The following is a 6,155-nucleotide window of genomic DNA, read 5'->3' as shown; positions in this document are numbered from 1 at the left end:
AAGATATACATAAGAATAGAAGATACTGTAATGTATCATATGAAGATACCTGCACTTTTGGCGAATAAAGAATTTGAAGCAGACGAATTTAGAGAGAAAAAAACCCATCCTTGTTCCGTTTTGTTGTGTTATTGAAGTTGAAATTTTAAAAAATCTTTCTTAAAAAACAATGAAGTATGAGAATAATAGAAATACGCATTTTGTAAAGTTCTTTTGACTATATCGTACATACTCACTTATAAGTGGATGTATCAAAACTTATAAAATTTGATACACGTATTACATATACATATATCTGTCTATATTATTAAGTAAGAAGAGGTTTAATGATGTAGGCATTATTTATAATTCTCTCTATTTTTAAGGATGTGATTATAGACATTTGTTATTAGAACAGATGTGGCAAATACAACACCTGCAGTATAATACACTACGATGTACTTATAACGCCTTATGGGTTTCGGCTAAATATGGCTATGTGTGTAAGGAAAGATGTTTGAACTTCATGGTACTAGCATGATTTTGTTATTTGATGAACAGATGCAAGGGAAGTCTAGAATATTCAGAGCCGCAAGTGTGACAATTGGTTCTAAAATAGGGCCATCAAACTTTAACAGCTTTGATTGTTGTTTATTTATCAAGAGAAAAATTTCAAATTTGCAAACACCATTTGTTGTTTTAAGAGGGAGATACTTTGGTATGGCGGACACGATAAGAAGATATAGGAAGAAATTTTTAGGAGGGGGTATTTTTAAGTAAGAGTGTAAAAGAAAGTGCAGACTAGACAAGTGTTAAAAAACTGATAAAATCGCAGTAATACTAGCGAACGAAACATTTATTTCCGCTTTTTCCAATCCCAGTAACGGCGAAATAAAATTTTATTAAAAAAGTTTTTAATGCAAATACTTCCTTGTAAAGTAAAAATAATATTTAAGAAGAATTAAATACAATTGTATTTCATTTTTTTTTGCCACGAAATGCATTTACATGAATGTAAGTGTTGTTATCCTGATCTGAATAAATCTCCCCATGTTTAAATCATATGAATGTTGTTTTTACGAAGCATGCACGATTGTTTTTGTTGAAATTTTAAGTGCCTGGCATATAGTTATGACAAAATGACATTCTTTGAAATATTTGGAATAAATCGATCGATATTTTACTTCCTGGGGGAAATTTGAACGGAATAGCACCATTACTGCATATTTCGTAACAGTCGGTGATAAAAATGTTGGTTAATCAATTCAATACCTTTTATTTCTAATTAAAAATCTAGCATGCGTATGATAAGACAGTGGCCATCTTTTGATTTACGGCGCAAACTCCGTAGATGGACGCAGGTGTTTCCGGTATATGAGAGTTTAATGACTGAGACCCATTAACTTGCTGACATTATTACAGTTTTGCTTCGTCTACTAAGGTTGACACAAATATGGGAAACATAATTTGTGTATGACTTCATATTTTCCCTAGTAAAAAACTCTCATATTGCTTTATAACAGGAAGCTTGCAAATTTTTTAGAACTTCCGTTTCTTTTCAAGTTCGAAAGTATCGTTAAGTAGCGAGTGGGAGCTGAAGCATAATGACTGTAGTTTCATGCAAAGTACTTTTTTCTCATTTTTCTTTGAAGTACTTAATCAGTGGTCGTTCAGACTTTGTTAGTCACTATTTTTTCATACATTGTAGAGTTTTCCTCCGTTCAACAAAAAAACTTGGAAGACACAAGCTCCGCTGAGGACCCCAAAGGCATACATTTCCTGATAATTGTGACTCAATCGAGCCAGTACTGCCCTTTGTTCTTTAGAAGTTTTCTATTAATTGACAAAATCCGATATTTTCCTGTCAACGCCACCAAATAGCAAGAAAATTCAAAACGACGACAGAATGAAGGGGGTGGGTTAGGGTGGGAGGGGGATGCGCCCAAAATGTTTGGAAATACACGTATTTTATACTCTATGTACATTATAAAGTGTCATATACACGTAACGTGTGCGTTTCTTAACAAGCCCCAGAAATTTCTAATTAAAGCGAAAACATAAAATAATTATAATAATCCATTCAAATTGTCTGCAACATGAAACATATAAATGATGAATTTTTCGTATTTTCTTGGAGAGGGAAAATCAATACACATCACATTCTGGTTGGAAGCTTCTGCTACCACAAAGCTCCATTCTGCCGTATCAACCAGACACTTTGGTGTCAAAAGAAGATGTATTGATTCCTTTTCTGTGGAGAACAGGGGCAATATAAAATATAGTGTCGTGTTTCTTTCTCAGAGAGAGAGAGAGAGAGAGGAGAGAGAGAGAGAGAGAGAGAGAGAGAGAGGAGAGAGAGAGAGAGAGAGAGAGAGAGAGAGAGAGATTCTAGTCTTTCGATGCCGTTGTGACCTACACGTGAAATTTTGTTTGCTATGTATTATGTCATTAATCTAATTATTTCATTATTATACAGAAGATATTTTCATTTTTTGCCTCAAAGCGGAAACCATAATGTGTTTACTCACAATAACTGGAAAATGAAACGGGGATTTTTTGAATTTGTTTGCAAACAATCTTTTGTGTAAAACTTCCTCATTAGCGGTACTCTCTCTCTCTCTCTCTCTCTCTCTCTCTCTCTCTCTCTCTCTCTCTCTCTCTCTTCTCTCTCTCTCTCTCTCTCTCTCTCTTTCTCTCTCTCTCATGTTCTCGTGTTGTCAAAACCAGCACTTAATGAAAGTTTGGCAACCATTATATAAAACAAGGTCTTCGTATGAACGAGAGGTATAAAAGGTTTCCCGTTCAACCACTTTCAATTGCGCATTTAAAACTTGAATCATGTCATGTAAAATAAGAGAGAGAGAAAAAAAATATGACAAAAGTGACAAGATTGACTTTTCTTAATATCCCTGTTTATCCTTTCATACAAGAAAGTGCATTTTAATAAGACCTAATCGGGTGTCAAATCGAACCAGTCCTTACATGTCACCTGAGAATTAATGTCAAACACCTGTTGTAATTTCCAGGCGTTTGATGCATGCAGCATAAACAACACTTTACTTTACATAAGTACCCTTGAAGATTTGTTGTGAATGCTAGGACAGGTGTGGTAAATAATTAAGTCTACTGCAATCCCTCTCGCCCTGTGTCCCCACGCTTAGCTGATAGGGTATAAAGGCCTGAATTTATTAATCGCATTACCGTCCTCCAGAACTTCGATTGACACCCGAGACACATTTGGTCAAATCCTCAAGTTTACATAACATGCGGATGTGAAAGGGGTACAAACAAAATTTTCGTCATATTCTTTTTATTCCATTCCCCCCATTTGGGAATACCTCCGCTCATTTATATAACAGACGTAGCTAAGACGAAGAGCCGTGGCATGTTTTTTTTAGTTTATTTCCAACAATTCAGGAAACGGTTTGGATTTCAAATTGTGGACACGAAACATTTTAAAATCAATCTTTATTTTTTAATTAAAAGACACGAGATACCTGTATTCATCAGGTGTGTCAACGTTTTGTATATCATCTTCTAATTGTGTATGTTTTTCGACCCACCTGCAAATGTCGCATCATAAACGCTTACTTAATTATTGATTTTATTTGAAACTTCCTACAACCCATTTAGACATCATACACACGTTTAAAGGAAGCCTTGATTCTTTGATTAAAAAATTGTTTATCTAAAATATAAAATAAAGAACAAATGCGTTGAGCACCGACGTCACACCAAGGACCGTGAATATACCGAGATTACATCATGGACCGTGAGAACCGAGATCACACCATAATCCATGAGTACAAAATCACTTTTGACCGTGAATATACCGAGATCACACATGGACCGTGAATATAACGAGATCACACCATTGACCGTGAATATACCGAGATCACACCATCGGCTGTGAGAACCGAGATCACACCATTATCCGTGGGTACCGAGATCACACTATGGACCGTGAATATGCCGAGATCACACCATTATCCGTGAGTACCGAGATCACACTTTTGACCGTGAATATACCGAGATCACACCATGGACCGTGAATATACCGAGATCACACCATGGTCCGTGAGAACCGAGTTCACACCATTATCCGTGAGTACCGAGATCACACTATGGACCGTGAATATACAGAGATCACACCATGGGCCGTGAGAACCGAGATATCACACCATTATCTGTGAGTACCGAGATCACACCATGGACTGTAAGAACCGAGATTACACCATTTTTCGTGAGTACCGATATCTCACCATGATCTGTGAATACCGAGATCACACCATGGGCCGCGAATATACAGAGATCACACCATGGACCGTGATTATACCGGGATCACACCATGAACCATGAGAACCGAGATTACACCATTATTCATGAGTACCGATATCTCACCATGGACCGTGTTTATACCGAGATCACACCATGGACCGTGAATATACCGAGATTAAATCATGGACCGTGATTATACCGAGAGGACCCCATTGACTGTGAGTACCGAGATCACACCATGATCTGTGAGTACCGAGATCACACCATGATCTGTGAATACCGAGATCACACCATGATCTGTGAGTACAGAGAGCACACCATGATCTGTGAGTACCGAAATCACACCATGATCTGTGAGTACCGAGATATCACACCATGATCCGTGAGTACCGAGACCTCACCATGATCCATCCATATTTAAACACTGTACTGCTAAATGTTTTCTACCATTCAGCATAGTGTCTTTTACTAATTAACAATTTTTAATTGTCAATGAGTCCATGACTAAATACTCATTGACAATTAAAAATTGTTAATTAGTAAAAGACCATAGGATAGAGGATCTTTCTGCGAGTTGGGTCGGGTTAACGTTGTTGGTGGATACGTCAAAATGTATATTTGTTGGGTTTTAGGGCCGCTTAATTGTATGGCTCCCTATTATCAGTTTCTCTCTCTTTTTAATTTTGTCATCAGAGTTAAAATAAGCTGCCAGGATACGATAATGGCAATTGTATGAATATAGCTCAACTCAAAATAGATGAAAGATGATTTTTAGTATTTGTATAGGATAAATAAAGAGAAAATAGTGGGGGTCAGCAAGATACTAGAAAGACCATATACTCAGTACTGTATAATTTTTCTAAAGATTTTTTTTAAATAGTGCACCATATGCTTTAAATCAATTTAAATAGCCATTATATTGGGAAAAGTTAAAACAAGTGGGGGGGGGGGGGGGGCGGGGTTGACGGCAAAACACGCTAATAGTCACCAAATAAATGTACATAGGTATTCTGGAGTTGGAAAGAGTCAATCGCGCCTCTACTGACTGATTAAAGAGACAAAGGTGAGAAAAAGTGATGTACTGTGATGGTCGGGTCTAGAGTCATTCTAAGCGCTGTAAAACACACCTGCACCATACATCATCTGGACGGACAGTGTAATGTAATGATGCTAGTCCCTTAGTATGATCTATTGGAACTTAACGGGCTTTTTACGGCACATTCTTTAACCTATAGGCTGTAACTTCGATGAGCACTGTTACATATAGACCGTAATAAATCAAGGGATAGATGTATTATAGGGGGAGGGGACAGGGATAGCTGATGGCCGGCCACAAAAAAAAGAAAGAAATAGCTACAGTACCTGGTCAGTTGTATGATATTTTGTTTTTGTTGTTGTTTTATTTTATTTATTTGGTGCAAGGTATTCCAACACCGGCAACTTACGTGCGTATGTACATGTACCAATGTACGGTTGATCAATGTATCTAATACACTTGATAACCGTAATGCTTGTGAAAATATTTTGCGTGTTAAATAAAAATTGAATAGAATAAAAAAAAAAACATTTAATATAGATAATTGCATTCGGAAACAATTTCTTCCTGTTATGTTACTTTTAGAAGCCCATGCTAAGCTTTCATAAGGAAGAGTTTTACATTTGGTTAACATTTGGTACAATAGTACACCTAATACTCTTATCAAATATGCACCATAATATTTGAGAGGCGACTTTGAAATATGAATATGAAAGACTCTCGGCCAATAAGATTTTAGAAGTGACTTTATCAAAACTACAGATCGCTTATGGCTTGTGGTATATGCTTAGTACTTCCCTAGTGCTACAAACGTTTCGTTATTTTGGCGGACGTTGCTATTTTCATTTAGTCGGTGTTAATT

The sequence above is a fragment of the Magallana gigas genome, chromosome 7 (genome assembly GCF_963853765.1).
Source record: "Magallana gigas chromosome 7, xbMagGiga1.1, whole genome shotgun sequence".
In the NCBI taxonomy this organism is placed as follows: domain Eukaryota; kingdom Metazoa; phylum Mollusca; class Bivalvia; order Ostreida; family Ostreidae; genus Magallana; species Magallana gigas.
The sequence above is the reverse complement of the archived record's forward strand: the minus strand, read 5'-3'. Positions refer to the sequence as shown.